This window comes from Lolium perenne, chromosome 6 (genome assembly GCF_019359855.2).
Source record: "Lolium perenne isolate Kyuss_39 chromosome 6, Kyuss_2.0, whole genome shotgun sequence".
NCBI classification, from domain to species: Eukaryota; Viridiplantae; Streptophyta; class Magnoliopsida; order Poales; family Poaceae; genus Lolium; species Lolium perenne.
This window is the reverse complement of record NC_067249.2, coordinates 233,641,364-233,660,167: the sequence shown is the minus strand read 5'-3', so window position 1 is coordinate 233,660,167 and position 18,804 is coordinate 233,641,364.

The following is an 18,804-nucleotide window of genomic DNA, read 5'->3' as shown; positions in this document are numbered from 1 at the left end:
GTTCATGTTCTGCATATTGTAGTTCATCACAAAGTTCTTGTAACTAGGTGGCAGTGATTGAAGGATACGATTAATCCCCAGTCTGTTAGGAATAACTATTTCCAAGTCACTGAGTTTCTTCGCATGCCCGGTCATAACGAGCATGTGCTCACTAACGGAGCTACCTTCTTCCATCATGCAACTGAAGAAGTGTTTCGATGCTTCATAGCATTCCACGGCCGCATGAGTCTCAAATATAGTCTTCAACTCATTGATTAACTCATGTGGATCGTGGTGCTCAAAACGTTTTTGAAGATCGGCTTCAGATCGCATAAGATGGCACACTGAACTTGAGAGTACCGAGTTTTCCGAGTTGCGTAAACAGCTTTTACTTCATCGGTTTCAGTTTCTGCAGGAGGGTCACCTAGCGGTGCATCAAGCACATATTGCAGATTTCCGCCATTGAGGAAAATCCTCACATGACGGAACCAGTCGGTGAAGTTGCTACCGTTGCTCTTAAGCTTTTCTTTCTCTAGGAACTGGTTAAAATTGATTGAGGACGCCATATCTACAACATATTTGCAATAGTTTAGACTAATGTTTATGACAAATTGAGTTCAAATTTTAATTCAATATAATTAAGGGATTTCTATTTTCGTGCCCTCGGTTCCTTAGTTGTACTCAGTTTTCCCCAGCCCCTTAGTTTTTCCTCACTTTTCCCCAAGTCCTTGTTTGAAACCCGCAGAAGGCAGCTCAGACGGCAGGATTCCCGTTAAGTTGACCGCTCCGTTCTGACGTGTGGGGCCGCGTCGTGTGGGCCCGCGTCGCGTGGGGCTGGTAGAAAGGGACCGCGTGGGACAGGACGAGATTGCGTTTGGTTGCACGTGAGCAGGAGCTGGGTTTTGTCTCTCTCGGCCATTGGCATTTCCCTTTTAAGAGTACCTTTTCTGCCTCCTTCTCTCTGCCTTTTTTCACATAATTAGTATCAAATCTAGAGAAGCTTGCATTTCTGTCTTTCTTCAATTATTATTTGTGCCTTTTGGCCCTGGTTGTTTTCCCAATATGGCAGCAAATCTAGTAGGGAGCCCAATCTAGTACTCCATCTGGTCCATATGTATGTAGTTAAATCTAGAAGCAAATCTACAGGGAATGTACGATAAATTCACAAGGTCATATAGTAGAATAGGGATAGATAATATAGATAATAAGCTGCATTCAGCAGCCAAACATAGTAGGGTTCGAGGTTCTTCACAGCAGTACAGCACCATCATACTAACAACATAACAACGAGGGATCCCTAACTAACAACAAAGGGATCCCAACAACAAAATGGAGGAGGCAGCAAGAAGACACGTCCAGGACTCCGCCTACCCCATCTGCCTCTGCCTCCACTTGTTGCTCCCCTTGGGAGCCTTGGGCTTGAGCGGAGGCATGCGCCCGCCGGAGATCTCCACCCGCTGGATGCTGCGGAGGTGCATGCCGAGCGCCAAGTGCTTGGCGCGGAAGGAGTTGGGGTTCACCGACGCGCCGACCTTGGGGTTGGTGTGGCCGATGTTCTCGGCATGCGTGAGGACGCAGTTGAAGTCAGTGCCGCCGAGCCTCCTAGTGCAGAAGGGGCACTGTAGACACCCTTGGCGACGTCGAGGTAGGAGACATGCGGCCGACCTGCAGCCGCCGCAGCACCGGGCGAGTCTTGACGTCATGGTGCTCGTCGTCGCTGCCGACGTCGCTGCCGTCGTCGCTGCCAGACAGCTGATCCATATCAAACGGGAATTTATTAGTGAATGAGTTGCAAACGTGCATGATAACAAAGTTAGTAAAACAGAGGCAGCCTCGGTTAGAGTGGACACGATTATATGTCTACGGGGACGGTGTAAGCGAACCAAAGCTCATGCACAACAGATTTGTACACGAAATGGTTCGCTGAACCCTCCCCGTAAAAATCTGTGCCCACCGATTCATCATAGGCAAAGAAACAGATTCCAGATCTGAACTTGAACACATTCCAGATTATTTGCAAAATTAAACGGTTGATATCTTTTGATTCGTGCATAAAATAACTGATTGAGATCCTATGATTACTTGCATAAATTAACCGATTGAGATCCCATTATTACTTGCATAAATTAACCGAACGGCCGAAACCCAAATCTTGAACGAAATCAAGGAGGGATCAAAGCAAAATGGAATAAAATCGGCGCAAATATTAGCCCAATACTCATCCATCCACAGATCCATCTACACCAGCACAAATAGGGTTCAAAAAGGAATGGGGAACAAAAAAGGAAGCAAACCGTAGTTATTACCTCGTTCCATGGGTCCTCTATGGAGGTGTCGTAGCGGTTCGGGGCGGGACGTACGGCACCGGCTCGTAGGGGTCCCATCCCGGTGGGATCGACCGCGACCGGCGGCAGCAGCCTCCGATGCACCGGCGGAGGCGGCGGCGACGTCCGTTGAGGGGACGGCGGCGACGTCCGTTGAGGGGACGGCGTCGAAGAGGGAGGCGTCGCGCTTGGAGCCGACGGCGCCGTGGACGATGGGATTGGCATTCTCCTTGTCCATCTCGCCGGCAGAGGAGAGGGAGAGGGAGAGGGTTTTTTGCTTTGGAGAAGATGATGGGACGTGAGAGAGGCGGCGTTGCGTAGGCGAGTGAGAGTGACAGAGATAGTGGGAGGAGGCGTCTATAAAGGCTAGTGGTGGTTAATGCGACCCGCGTCCTACGCGTCCACCGCTGCACGTCTGCACGTCTTGGACTTCTGCAATGCGCCACGCGTCCACGATTGCACGTCTTCGACTTATGCACCGCGACCGGCTTCTACGCGTCAAATATTGCACGTCTTTCATTTACGCACCGCAACACGCGTCCTCGAGTCTAACCCTGAAAATTTAGATATACTCGGTTATAACCTCGAGCATTATACTAGCATTTTTTGTGTGCTCAGTTTTCCCCTTGAGTGCTAGTCTTGGCTAGTGCAATAAGCACAGTAATACCCACAAGAAGCTGGTCAACAGACAGACAACAAATGGGATTAACTAGTTAAATGAGTCATTTAATGTGCAAAAATTCCGAAAAATAGTGGCACATACTCATGGAGTCTTTACCACAAATTTCCAGTTCTCAAAACATAGATAAGTCATAGATAAATCAAGTTTTACCACAAATTGCCACTTCTCAAAGGCCTTCTCAAATCACCTAGTAGCTATGAAGGTGCATGGTTTTCCACAATAAGCCCTTCCCAAAACAGCTTTCCCCAAAACATACTTTGTCTAAATGAGGCCACAATTCTCACACTCATGTATATTTGTATTGCAAATAGTTTGAGATAGGCCAAGATGGGTTTTATTCTACAAAACACGCATTTTTCATTTTTTAAATCTCATATTTGAATCCCTTAGTCTGTTTATTACATAGGTGCCCTTGGTTTCTTGATACTACTCAGTTTTGCCCTCTCCCTCCACAAATTCTCTCACACGTGCAACATTGCCCTGATTGGTCTAGCCCATGTCACGCGGATCGTGCCCGCCGACCGTTGATCGTATGATCTAACGGGCAGGATAACCCCTCCCTCTCTCTGTCGGCGGTTACCTTCCACTCTCTAAGTTTGCTAAATGGCGGTTTTCTGTATTTATTTTCACGCGCTAAAAATTATAAACTCTTTTAGGCATTACTTTTCACGCAAAAAATGATAAACCATCACCGATTTGTTGTAGCCATAAATTTTCACGCAAAAAATGATAAACCGTCACCGATTTGTTGTAGCCATTAATTTTCACGAAAATCCCAAATGATAAACCATCACCGATTTGTTGTAGCCATTACTTTTCACGCAAAAAATGATAGACCATCACCGATTTCTTGTAGCCATTACTATTCACGGTAAAAATGATAAACGAACCAATCTATCTATCTCTGTATTTGAAGTTTGGAAGGGTTCACCATCTAGTTATGTTAACTTTCGAGGTTTTGATCTGAAAACAAATGGGTATTATAAAGGGAAATAAAAGTTCAAAAAATGTAAAAACGAAACAATCTACCTATCTTTGTATAGAAGATCGTACGTATGATTTTTGAGGTCATTTAGAGAAGGTAGAAAAAAATCCCTTTTGAGAAGGTCGAAAAAACCTAACTTGTTACAAAAGCTGGTTTCAGTGAGACCTAACCAAATTTGGCATACATTATGCCATATCTATAACAACAAGGAATATCTAAAAGGGAAAGTTTCACAAAATTTGAAATTTATGGCGAAAATGATGCCATACATGATCTTGTTTTTCGAGGTTTTGACCTGAAAATCAATTGGATATTATAAAGGGAAATAAAAAGTTCAAAAAATATAAAAACGAAACAATCTATCTATCTATGTATAGAAGATCAGCTGTATGAAATTTGAGGTCATTTAGAGGAGGTAGAATAAATCACCTTGTTAGAAAAGCTGGTTTCAGTGAGACGAAACGGCATGCGTTTAAGCAAAGTGATTTTTCGAACATCTCCAAATGATCCCAAATTTGCCATACATGATGCCATACGTGTAACAACAAGGAACCCTATCTAAAAAGTGTCAAAAAAGTTTGCCCAACCGTATAGCTCTATCAAAAAGAACCTCACCATGGCGCTAGTATAATTTTGGGCTTACTTACAAACTTTCGTTACCTAACCTTCAACACGAAACTTGTTTCAAATCACTTTTGGCGTACAAGAAACAAATCCCTCCTTGATTCGAGCACCACAGCCTCCAAACTTTGCCGATGCCGATATCGGCATGGTCAGAACGGCTATGCTCGACGCCACTGCTAGGTCACCGTCGGGATATGCACCCTCAATCCCGTCCCCTCATTCGATCACTGACACACCAGAGATACCACCGAGGCCAATGCCGAACGTACATGCTGATGCCAATGCCGAACATGCATCCACGCCGATGTGGGCACGGCCACGCCGCCCCGCTATGTTGGACGCCACAGACCACCGCGAGGTCTTTCCCTTCGCCACCACACTCTTCTAGCACCCATCTATACACGCCAGAAAGGAGAGACACTAGTTTTCTCTACATTGCTCGCGTTCGTGTCGGACACGGTCAGTCAAAGTTTTGAGGTAGTCGTCGATGTCGTTGACCATTTCTTCTCTTCTTTGCATGGTTAAACGCGTCTAGTTCATATCTATCTAATGCGTCTGGTCTCGCCTCATGCAGTTCTTTGTGGACGTCGATCTCATCTCGGCACTCCGCAGGCCACCTCCTCCGTGCCATCGCTGTAGAGCTCCGTTTAAAAATCTAATCCTACCCGTGTATTGCCCCTTGTATCAGCGCCATGGCCCCACTTGTCATTTGATATAGCGAAGCCCCACTCGTTCGCGTTTTGGTCAGGGATACAGCGATGCTTACGGTCAAACAAAGATGGATGGTCTAACGTGTCTTTGCAGGCTCTACGTGGCCCCACTAGTCAGAAGATAACGGTCAACCGTCGGGCAACCGGGCGTTACATCACGTGTGATGGTTTCAGACAAACGCTTGGGTAAAACTGAGGAAAAACTAAGGAGCTGGGGAAAACTGAGCACAACTAAGGACCCGAGGGCACGAAAATAGAAATCCCTATAATTAAAAACTAGGTGAACTCCCACTCAAAACAATATCCCTCGCATTGTCTTAGTGATCACACGAACCAAATCCACCACACCAAAGTCCGATCATCACGAGACAAGGTGTGATTTCAGTGGCGAACATTCAAAGTGTTCATCATATCAACCATATGATTCATGCTCTACCTTTCGGTATCTCGTGTTCCGAGACCATGTCTGTACATGCTAGGCTCGTCAAGGCCACCTTAGTATCCGCATGTGCAAAACTGTCTTGCACCCGTTGTATGCACTTGTTGATTCTATCACACCCGATCATCACGAGATGCTTCGAAATGACAAGTCTTGGCAACGGTGCTACTAAGGATGAACACTTTATTATCTTGAGATTTTAGTGAGAGGGATCATCTTATAATGCTACCGTCGCGATCTAAGTAAAATAAGATGTATAAAAGGATTAACATCACATGCAGTTCATATGTGATATGATATGGCCCTTTTGTCTTTGTGCCTTTGATCTTCATCTCCAAAGCACGGACATGATCTCCATCATCAACGGGCATGATCTCCATCATCGTCGGCGAAGCACCAAGGTCAATGGCGCCGTCTTCATGATTGTCCTCCATGTAGCAACTATTACAACTACTTTGAAATACTACTCAACATGAAATTTAAAGACAACCATAAGGCTCCTGCCGGTTGCCACAATACAATAATGATCATCTCATACATAGTCATCATCACATTATGGCCATATCACATCACCAAACCCTGCAAAAACAAGTTAGACGTTCTCTAATTTGGTTTGCATATTTTACGTGGTTTAGGGTTTTCGAGTAAGATCCAATCTACCTACGAACATAAACCACAACGGTGATACTAGTGTTGTCAATAGAAGAGTAAATTGAATCTTCACTATAGTAGGAGAGACAGACACCCGCAAAGCCACTTATGCAATACAAGTTGCATGTCGAGCGTGGAGCAAATCTCATGAACGCGGTCATGTAAAGTTAGCCCGAGCCGCTTCATCCCACTATGCCACAAAGATGCAAAGTACTCAACTAAAGATAACAAAAGCATCAACGCCCACAAACCATTGTGTTCTACTCGTGCAACCATCTATGCATAGACACGGCTCTGATACCACTGTAGGATAACGTTGCATAGAAAACAAAAAATTTCCTACCGCGAACACGCAATCCAAGCCAAGATGCAATCTAGAAGATGGTAGCAACGAGGGGGTATCGAGTCTCACCCTTGAAGAGATTCCAAAGCCTACAAGATGAGGCTCTTGTTGCTGCGGTAGACGTTCACTTGCCGCTTGCAAAAGCGCGTAGAAGATCTTGATCACGATCGGTTCCGGCGCCACGAACGGGCAGCACCTCCGTACTCGGTCACACGTTCGGTTGTTGATGAAGACGACGTCCACCTCCCCGTTCCAGCGGGCAGCAGAAGTAGTAGCTCCTCTTGAATCCGACAGCACGACGGCGTGGTGTCGGTGGTGGTGGAGAAATCCGGTGGAGCTTCGCTAAGCGTGCGGGATGTGGTGGAGGAGAGAGACCGCTAGGGTTTGGGGAGAGGGGGCGCCGGCCACTAAGGGGTGCGGCCACCTTGGTGGTTCTTGGGTGGCCGGCCCCCTCCCCTTGGCCCCTCATTATATAGGTGGAACCCCAAGTGTTGGTCTCCAAGTCTTCGAATAAGACCCGAACCAAAAACCTTCCATATGGTGGGGAAACCTACCCAAGTTAGGACTCCCACTAGAGGTGGGATTTCCACCTCCCATATGGGGGGGTGGCCGGCCCCCTAAGGGGGAGTCCACTTGGGACTCCTCCCCCACTAGGGTTGGCCGGCCATGGAGGTGGAGTCCCATGTGGACTCCACCTTCCTTGGTGGTTTCTTCCGGACTTTTCTAGAACCTTCTAGAACCTTCCATAGAACCTTCCGCGACATTTTAATTCACATAAAATGACATCCTATATATGAATCTTATTCTCCGGACCATTCCGGAACTCCTCGTGATGTCCGGGATCTCATCCGGGACTTCGAACAAATATTCGAACTCCATTCCATATTCAAGTTCTACTATTTCAACATCCAACTTTAAGTGTGTCACCCTACGGTTCGTGAACTATGCGGACATGGTTGAGTACTCACTCCGACCAATAACCAATAGCGGGATCTGGAGATCCATAATGGCTTTAGTGATCGAATGAACCATTCACATACAATACCAATTCCCTTTGTCACGCGATATTTTACTTGTCCGAGGTTTGATCTTCGGTATCACTCTATACCTTGTTCAACCTCGTCTCCTGACAAGTACTCTTTACTCGTACCGTGGTATGTGGTCTCTTATGAACTTATTCATATGCTTGCAAGACATTAGACGACATTCCACCGAGAGGGCCCAGAGTATATCTATCCGTCATCGGGATGGACAAATCCCACTGTTGATCCATATGCCTCAACTCATACTTTCCGGATACTTAATCCCACCTTTATAACCACCCATTTACGTAGTGGCGTTTGATGTAATCAAATACCTTTCCGGTATAAGTGATTTACATGATCTCATGGTCATAAGGATTAGGTAACTATGTATCGAAAGCTTATAGCAAATAACTTAATGACGAGATCTTATGCTACGCTTAATTGGGTGTGTCCATTACATCATTCATATAATGATATAACCTTGTTATTAATAACATCCAATGTTCATGATTATGAAACTAATCATCCATTAATCAACAAGATAGTTTAAGAGGCATACTAGGGACTTCATTGTTGTCTACATATCACACATGTACTAATGTTTCGGTTAATACAATTATAGCATGATATATAAACATTTATCATAAACATAAAGATATAAATAATAACCATTTTATTATTGCCTCTAGGGCATATCTCCTTCAGGCCATTGATCACAAAGTTAACGGGGGAGCATGACCCTCAACAAGTTTGGAGAAGATCGGCGAGCACTGCAAGACGTTGATGTCGTTGTTGGATCCCGAGATACCAAAGAAGGAGTGCCAAATCCAGAGATCATGGGTAGCCACTGCCTCAAGTATCACAGTGCAGCCTTTTTTGTGACCCTTGTACATTCCCTGCCAGGCAAACAGACAATTCTTCCATTTCCAATGCATGCAGTCAATGCTTCCAAGCATCCCTGAAAATCTTCAAGCTTCATTGACAGCGAGGATCTGAACAGTATCTTCGACAGTGGGTGATCTCAAGAAGATATCCCCGAACACTGCTATCACCGTCCTGCAGAACCGGTAGAAACAATCAAGGGCGGTGGACTCCACCATCTAAAGATAGTCATCGGCAGAATCACCAGGAGCTCCATATGCCCGCATCCGCATAGCCACCGTGCACTTTTCGAGGGCGAAAAACCCTGCCATGCCGGTGCAATCCAACTTGCATCTGAAATAGGAGTCGTACTCTCGAAGGGCATACACAATTCTCAGGAAGAGCTTCCGACTCATCCTGAAACGACGCCTAAAAACAGCCTCACCGTGCAATGGGTCGTCGGCGAAGTAGTCGGCGTAGAGCATGCAGAGTAACCCTCCATTCGCTTCCTCGGCTTGCACTTCCGGTGACCTAGTGCCGACCCACCACGGTGACCAATAGCCGTCTCAGCGTACAAACCGGACAGGCAAGCTATGATCAACAGGTGCTCCTCGTCTTGGATGGCGGCTGCCATTTCTTTTTCAAAAAGCTCGGCGAACATCTGCTCCTGCTCCTCGTTGGAGACCATGCCCGGCCAGGCAATTGGACGAACACCTGCCGGGCGTGTCGACGAGGCGCGACGCGAGGGAGTTGCCCGACGGCAGAATATAGGCAGAGGGAACGACGGACGGCGTAATATAGGCTGCTGGGTGGGGATGGTGGAGTTCAGGCAACCGGCCGGCGGATTGGCGAGGGGTGGTGCCGGCGGCGACAGATCAACGAGAGGGGAGGGGGGATTTGCATCGAGAAAGTGGTGAGGTTCGTGTGTTCTCTCGCCGATAGAGATAGAGCGGGCCCGTTCCCGCTTTTCTCTCGTCCGGAGTTCCAGAGCGCACCCCGGGGGTGGGGCGGGGATGGCCTGGGCTCTCCAGATGGATTAAATGCTAAACCCGGGGCAAAACGAGGAGTCGGGGACGCGGCAAGGCTGAATAACACCGTCCGGATGACAAAAAAGGCTGTCGGGGGTCTCATCGGGGATACGGCTGAAGATGCTCTTACACCCAACAACCAGCGTTGCTGCGTAGTACTACTTCTATCCGTTCCCCTCAATCCTGTAAGAAGATTTGGCACATACTCCCCTAAATATCGTTTGACTTATTTCTTTGTGTGGATTTCCTATATTTGTTTGGTTCGTTTTGCTTTGCATGCATCAGCCTGACACCAATTACCAATGCGAGATGGAGCATGCTGCTTTTGGTAAGAACTAGGTGATGAATTTCTGTACAAATTGTTGTTCCTACCCACCAAAAAAATAATCTCACAAATCTCGAAATTAATTAATACCGGACGAAGACCTCTGTACTCATGGTGATGAATATTTCCAGTTTGAGATCTATTCTAGTCATTCTGGTTTGCGATCTTTAGAATCTGATTTAAGTTGAAAAAAACATGCTTGGATAATGTAGTTTCACGCCGTGGTGGCCGTGAGTACTTCCGCGCGTAGAGCATATCTCAAAGCAAATCCATGATGATGAGTGTGTGCGTAGCTATACATGTGATAACCAAATCCACTCTCTTATCAATAAATGGATGACAAGCTTCAAGCATATGATCTTCTTGAGGTGTCCATCTTGAACTTTCCCAACTCAACCTTGATGACTATCACCACTTGATGTCATCCTCTCATGTGCTATATGAGATCTCACTTTTAATGCATGCCCATGAAAAGATACCTACCCCACATAGATAACACAATGACATATATATGATGGGTTAGTTCATAAAGCATAATTGACAAGGCTTACCATACCACATGACTTCACGTGGCACATTCTTCATGCTTCATGTGTTGACCAAACTTAAATCTATTATTCACTCGTTGTATTGGTCAACCTTGTATCTTCTCATGCTCTATCATACTATTTTGAGGTGTATAAATCTTTACCTACTAATAAAGGAAGTAAGGTTTCTCCCTCAAATTTTCGTCCGTTTTTGTATTGCCACTAATTTTGAATGGAAATTACATCTATTGCCACCGGTTAATGAAAAACAGTTCCTACTTTCAGCTTCGTTCGTCCATAGATCGAAGCCTAGAACTGTCGTCGCTTGTGCATCACGTAGATGCGTTGCTGGGCTTCCTTGTTTCTGATGGGCCGCGTGTCCGTCCTATCGTAACCGAGCTAGCCGGCCATAGCTACGTACAAAAATATACTCCCAGCTCGTTTTATTAGTCCCACCTCGTTTTGCTATAATCAGTCTCACCAGTTTATATACCTAGGTTTTCTGGATATCAACAAGCCGATGTAGGACGGCGAGTGAGAGGGATCAGCGATGCTCAGATCAAATGAAAGGAAACAGCGAAGAAAGGGAAAGGTAAGGAAAGGAAAGGAAGCCATCGTCCTTAAATTCTGCCCACAAGGAAATCCATCGATCCACTAGACCCGACGAACGACGGATCTGCGAGATGGAGCCCGTGTCGACGGGGTGTGCTCCCCAATCGAAGATTACGAGCTCAAAATAATTTGGGGATCACCCTCACTCTGCCTCAGGTGTAACAAAAGATAGAGCTGCTCATGGTACGGCATGTGCTAATTGGTGACATTGCTGATCCGATGTGTGTTACGCCGCTGTGGTGCTGATGCATGAAGATCATCTGCATGAGAGGGTTCACAGAATTTGATTGCTTTGTGCTAATATTTGCTATTGTATTGGCAGTCCTTCCAAATAATTTGTGCAGTATTCAGAATCTGTGCAACGGTTCAAAGAAGTGAAAGCAATATTCCAGAATTTGGGAGAATATCAATTCTCTTTTGTAAATCAACGATTAGACAAAAATGCATGTCATGGTTTACAGAAGGTAGGTGTGTATGATTGTTTTGGTAAAAAGCTACACTTAATACTTAGGTTTGTTTTCCAAGGTGAAAGCAATATATTAGAATTTGTGATAGAGAGAATATCAATTCTCTTTTGTAGATCAACGACTAGACAAAATTGTCATGGTTCATAGAAGGTAGGTGTGTATGATTGTTTTGTTTACTTAGGTTTATTTTCTATGGAATGGTTCATGTATATGTGACAGTCGTGTAGTGCACACCAATACAATACGTCAGATTTTTTTGTTTTAATTCCTTGTTACTAAATATACAAGGATGCTACGACCAAGTATGTTTCCATACATACTCTGAAAATTCAATTCGGCTCCTGGGAGCATATGCTTCCTCTATCACAATACACCGTCTATATTATTAAGCAATTATTTTTGGAAAGTAAGTAGTGAGTTTCTCGCGGGAGAAAGGGTATTAATTTTGAAATGGACCTATCATATTTCAAACAAATGATATAAAATAAAGCCGGAAGTGAAACCTAAGATGATTAATTAACTGATATAAAACAAACCCATAGCAAATCTCAGCAAATTCTCTATGATCAATGGATTTCCATCCAGTTTTGCTAGGCTCTGGAATATGTGTCCATATGTATTCTATGATTGAATACACTCAACAAATCGAGCTCGTGCTAAGTGCTTGATATGGAATTAAATAAACACCTTGCAGGTAAAGCCACTGCCAGGTACTAGCTTTCAAACACCCGATGAATTATTTTATTCTTCGATGCAAAGACAATTTTGCTGAATTTGGTATTTCTAGCACTTCATTATTTATGATGACTGCGATATGAAAACTACTAGCAGAAGGTGACTAGAAGAAATGTAGATCGTCACGCGACCAGCGTTGTGCGTAGTCTCGCGGTGACGCACGTGCCGATTGTGCTGCCACTCAGAAAGCTTTAGCGTCAAGGAAGGGGAGGATTTTTCTGCAGCCATCTTACAAACCTTCTTATGTGGTAGAACTGTAAAATATTTTGCTTTTCCGCAGCAACGCGCGGGCATTGTCCTAGTAACTCTTCATTTGTTTGCATGCTCTAAATCTTAATCAACCATAGATCAACTTATGATACTATCATGACACCGACTTAGAGCCATATTTTGAATTCTTCACTTGGAATCAAGCACCCAACATTTTGATCATTCATTACTTAACACATAAGCTAGAGCATGTCTAATATTGAGTTCCACATAAAAACTCCATCTTCATTTCTTCTTCTTAATCATATCACATATATCTTCAAATCGATGATCTCGATGACAATACTCAAGGTATATATATTTTTATCTTCATGGCATCCATAATTGAATCCAACATATGGAATACAAGTATAACCTATGGAATATTATTTCATATAAACTCAATGAAAACATTAGTCCATAGGGGTTGTCATTAATTACCAAAACCACACATAGGGGCAATATACCCTTACACCATTTCTCTCTCATTTCAAATCCAATGACAAACATTCACATCGCATGCCCCTGAGCTTGACTCCATTCACCTGACAGTCTCGTCTCCCTCCGCCGCCCCCTCCTCTCGAGCACCAACACCGACCCTACTCCTCCATCCTCTCCCTAAGTCCCCGAGCCTCTCTCCTCATTCCTATGTTCCCTAAGATTGAGGCCGACAGGGGGCGGCTGAGGATGATGGCGACACGGGCTGAGGACGACTTCGGTCACATGCTTGAGTATGCCGACGATCACGGGCCTTGGACGTCAGGACCTCGAACAACGATGGCCTCCGGCTACATGGGCCTCGGAGAATGCGGGCCTCCAATGATGCATGCCTCAGACAATAGGGGCGACCGCCTCCTCCATAGCGGCGACATGGCCGTGGCTCCAACAACGGTACCATTATTTTAATCTACTCGATTCAATTTGCGGAGTGTAGCACCATGCAAGGCCAAAGCAACATGACCTACACGTGGCCCACCGGTTCCATCACTGGTCATCAAGTCCTTTTTTTCCGATAGATCCATAAAACGCTTTGTCGAGATCCGAACTAAATACACTCGGCATTGCCTCTTTGCTGACAGGACCTTTACTGTGTCGTTCCCGTCGTTTTGGGTCATTGCCAAGTATTTTGCCCCTCGGCAAAAATATGATTTCCTGTAGTGACTCGTATATGTAACCACTAAACTCATGACTCATCACCAAGGTTGGAAAATGCCCTAGGTGTAAGCGAGGCTGTTGGCATTCGCCTAGTGCCTAGGGATGCTTAAGCGCCCTAGACGCAGCCTAGGCGTGCATAGGTTATGCCATAAAGTGTGTATATGGATCATTATATGTGAATACATATTATTTTAGTGCATGTAAATATGTAAATTTCTAATAACTACCTTTAGAATAATGTCCATCTAGCTTGTTAATGAAGTATGGCATGATTTTTTTATTGAGGAAGATAATTTTTTGGTGCCTAGCCTAGACTTTCGCATATGTCCTAGGTGAGACATTTGTCCATCGCCTATCGCCTGATTCTTAAGCGTTGCCTAGACGCCGCGTTATCCAACAGTGCTCATCACGGAATAAGTTCAGTTTCCCCGAATTATGTCTCTCATACAAAAAGAAGATGGGAATATAGTGAGGAAGAACTGTAATCTAACATCAGTTGACTTACAGATTCATGTTTAATTACAGAAAAAGGAACCATATTACTCTGCTGAATTAAACAATTAAGGATTGAATGAATCGCTGGTTGATTGTGATGGCCTCTGATGTGGTGGTGCTCCTACAGCTATTCCAGGTTTCCATTTACTCCAATTCATTGCTGGCACACCTTCATTATTTCTCTTAAATGTTGATATCCTGTGCACGTCAATTGAATTGAATTCATTTGGCCGAGTTCCGGGTGGATGGACGTCTTTATCATGGTGGAGTAATAAGCTCTTCCTGCGACTGCAACCATATCGTGGAGTACTAGTCTGCAGCTGATGATGAATATAAATTGGCATCTTACACTTGAAAGAGACGATATAAAGTTCACTCCCTGTTTTTAGCCGGAAAGTGGTGAGAGGATATAGTTAGTCTAATTTTCGACCTAGCTCCACCTCCACAGCATGCAACGCCTGCATTCGTTACCATTCCTTGATTGTGTCCTTGTCACATGGATTGAAAGGTGCATATTTGTAGCAAGTGGTATACCTTAACTGAACTTACATTAAAGTGTGAAACTGAACTTACATTAAAGTGTGATGTAAGATTGGCCACGATCATGGCGATGTTTACCTGTGTAGCCATCACAGATCGGGGCATTTTCATTCGCAAAAAAAAAAAAAAAGATCGGGGCATTTTGAGGTTGGTTCTTCGGAGCTTCGTATTTGCACGACGGGACGGGTGCGGCGGTAGGTTGAGGAGACAGCGAAGTCAGTGTTCTTACCATTTCCAGCCGCCCATCCCCTGCCCGGCCGGCTGTCCCCTCCAGCAGCTTGACGAGACAGGGGAGGAACGTTCATGAGGACACATGACATCTCCAATACGTCACAACTGAAAAGAAATGTCGAGATTAGCAGTGCTGTCTGTCAAAGATGAGGGTCATGTTGGGTAATTAAGGTGAGGGTCAAAGGTAGAAGAGGGAGTCTACCACTGACCGAAGGCTGACTCCCGGTTCCCTTGCTGGCCGCACTAAATTTCAGAGCTCCGGATGAAATACGCCCGAGCAACCAGCGCAGCGAAGCGTAAAGAAACGAATTTATGAACCTGTACTCAGACGTGTGGTACGCGCCACATAATTACGGTGGACGGAATGGCTCCTGGTCCTCGCCGTCGGCGATGCTCCGGCTCCGTCTTACGCGTGCGCGCGGCTGGCCGGGCAACCGGCGGACCTACATTGTAGCGCCGGAAGAACTCAGGGAGCTGCCACGTGATACTTGAACAGAGGAGTGGAAGTTTTTGCACCTGGAAGCATATGCTTCTAGGTTTTAAAATGAATTTTAAATGTATTATAAAATGTTAAGAAATTCTGATAAAAATGTCGCGCAGATATCTTGATATCCTATGTGTTCGCAAAATTGTTTCATAAAAACAGACTTTTTTTTATCAAATGTACAAAAAAAAAGCAAATTTGGTGCTAAAAATATGCTCTCCACAAGACATTTCCTTATTTCTTTTATTCAGTGGCGAATCTAGGATTTTACATTAGGGTTGGGCAACTAGCTAGGCATAATTTGTTTCTCAATACAACAAACATAATAGTCAATATACATGCATAAAATTCAACAATTCCGAATGCAAAAAAATTAAACTAATCAAAATTCTGTTTATTACGTTGAATAAATTTCTATGTTCAACGATGAATAACAAAATCGATACCACAATTCTGCAATGGGAAAACTATGTAATAAGAAACAGCTATGGAAGACCTGTTCGAAGAGAAGTCTGAAAGCTGCGATGAAACCTTAAACCCTGAACCTATATATAGGTCACTGCAGACTGCGTTTGTCGTGACCACGCAATTACCCAGATAAAAAGCAAGGACTCCCTGACGATAGAGATACTATTTCAGCTTCACAACCCATCTTGACCGAGTCCATTCCGCAACTCTCTCTCGAGGCCAGCAGCGCACACCAGACCCCAGCCCAGCCTATAATTTCCCCCACATCCCTCCCGCACCCACTCCTCCTCTGGCCGCCCCCCATGGCCGCCAGAAGCCGCCGTCCCTCCCCGTGCCCGTCGGGCGGCCGTGACCCCCACATTGGCCGCCTCTCCCCTGGTGCACGGCCACTCCCTGGACACCCTTTGCCTCGCGTGGGCCGCCGCCTCTCCCTGGATGCCCCTTGCCCCGGCCAGGCCGCCGCCTCTCCCTGGATGCTCGCCGGCGACCCGACGGGCGGGAACCGGACCTCCTTGATGCAGCCGACTGCCCACTGTTGTGCAGTACCTCCAATGGCCGCCCCCCTCCTAGTTCACCGCCGACAGAAGAAATGGTACGGACCTAATTGCTTTTCTCTTTCTTTGTTTGTTGAGGGCCGTTTTTTACAAAAAAGCAGGACGCAAACAATATCTCATATGAGCATAGCTCTATACATACTTGGGTGCCAAACATGTGATGTGTCTCAACTCAACTTGGTTAGGGTCACCATGTAGGAACACCATGTACGTGGCTCCGGGCTACCAAACGCACCCTAAGGAGATCGTGGCGTGCAACGCTGATCCTTTTCATTTCAACGAGATATGCCATCGCTGATCGTATTCTCGTTGCATGGTCTGCGCCTAAAACTTTTTTCTCATATCTATCTAATGTATATGAGCTAGTGGGCTGATTTCTTAGGGTGGGCCACACCCCACCCATACACCATGTTGGCTCCACTCCTGCTTTTATATAGGACATAACAATATCAGTTTTTCGTGAAACTTGGCATGTACATATAGAATATCGATATATACACACTACTAGGAAAATTCTTATAGATAGAAATAGATTCTATAATGTATTGTGCTCCACAAAAATATTTATGTGGCGCATAAAAAAATATATGCGTAATAGAATTGAGGCTTACTATGGAGCATATTGATATATGCGCCACAGAAATACACTCTGTGGTGCATATTGATATGTGACACAGAACACATTTTTGTGGCGCATATTCATATATGCGCCACATAATTTTTTGTTTGGAATTCTAAATTCTAGATTTTTTAAAATTTAAGATTTTTATGAAATTTTATAATTTTTAAAATCTTTTCTAAATTTTGAACTTGTAAGATTTTTTTATATTTTTGTATTAGTTTTTAAAAATTTCTAAAAATATTTTTCTGAATAGTTTGGATATTTTTTAATTTCTATATTATTTTGAATTTTGAATTTTGAATTTTTAGATTTTTTTAGATTTTTTTTCTAATTTTTGACATTTAAGATTTTTATATTTTTTAAAAAAGTATTTTTTAAATTTTTAAATTTTTAAAATCATTTCATTTTTAATTTTTAAATTTTTTTGGATTTTTTGAAAATATTTTTGAAATTCTTGTCTTAAGAGGGTTGATATGATAATAATATTAATAAGTACTATATTAGCATAAGGGTAGCTCAATTAAATAGAACTTAAAAGTTATGCGAGCTTAGGTTGAAACAATTTAAGGATGGGTGACCTAGCGGGAGTTGCCATTTCTATATGATTTGAGATATATTTGCAGTAACATAATTTAAATATTTAGTTTTTTCCAAATTATTTCATTTTTTTCCTAATTTTTAATTTTTTTTAATTTTTGATTTTTTTGAGAATTCTGTGGACCATATCATGGATAATTTTGCGGCGCATGTAGATATGCGCCACAGAAATAAAATTTAGTGGCGTGCGCCACAAAAAGTAAAAAAACGTGCACCACAGATATGCAGTTTCCTACTAGTGACATGCAATTTTTTTTTGGATTTTTTGTAAAATATTATTCTGTGATAGAAGCATATGAACCCAAGATCAAAAATGCATTTCCGACCTTACCGTTTGTTAGCTTGTTCATTGTAATTAATGATTCACCTTAGCAAGAAGGATATTTCTGGAATGCAGCATGAGAAATTCAGTCATTGATAAGAAGATGCTCCAAGATCCCCGAGGAACTGCCGGTTAACTTGATGAAAACCCAGCGAAAACTCTAAAACTAGTGGCAAGGCATACCTAAAACACCATAGGACATACAAGACGTTGGTAAGGCATACCACACGACACCCACGGTCGGGAACCCAAGAAACTTTGCTCAAAGTGTGCGCCGAAAACCACCGCATCAACCTGATTTGTCATGAGCATTTCCGCCATCGTTCTTCAAGTTAATATTGTCATCCCCTCCCCCGACCCGTGCGTCCACGCCAGGCTGCACCAGGTGGCCGCCTCCTCGTCACCTCTCGTCCACCCCACACACCCATCCTCCCGCAGCCGCCACGACTATCATTGGGCAAAGCCCTGGTATAGCACGACGGTGGCGAATCTTCCTCGGCCAAGATCCGAAGCACGACGGCAACAACTGCGTATTTCTTTTTCGATGGCGGTGCTGCGGGTTGGCTGGGGCCATAGCATCTCGGTGAGCTGCGGTGGTGGGTGGCGCAGGTGGCCAGTAGCTGGCGGCAGTGCGGGCGGGCCTGTTCTAAACCCGGATAGGTTCAGACGGGCCAAACCATAAACTCCGACATCGCTTGCAGCACCTCGCCGTCAACAACGCTGGTACACGGAGATGATTTAGGTTCATCCCCACAACACGAGTAAGCCTT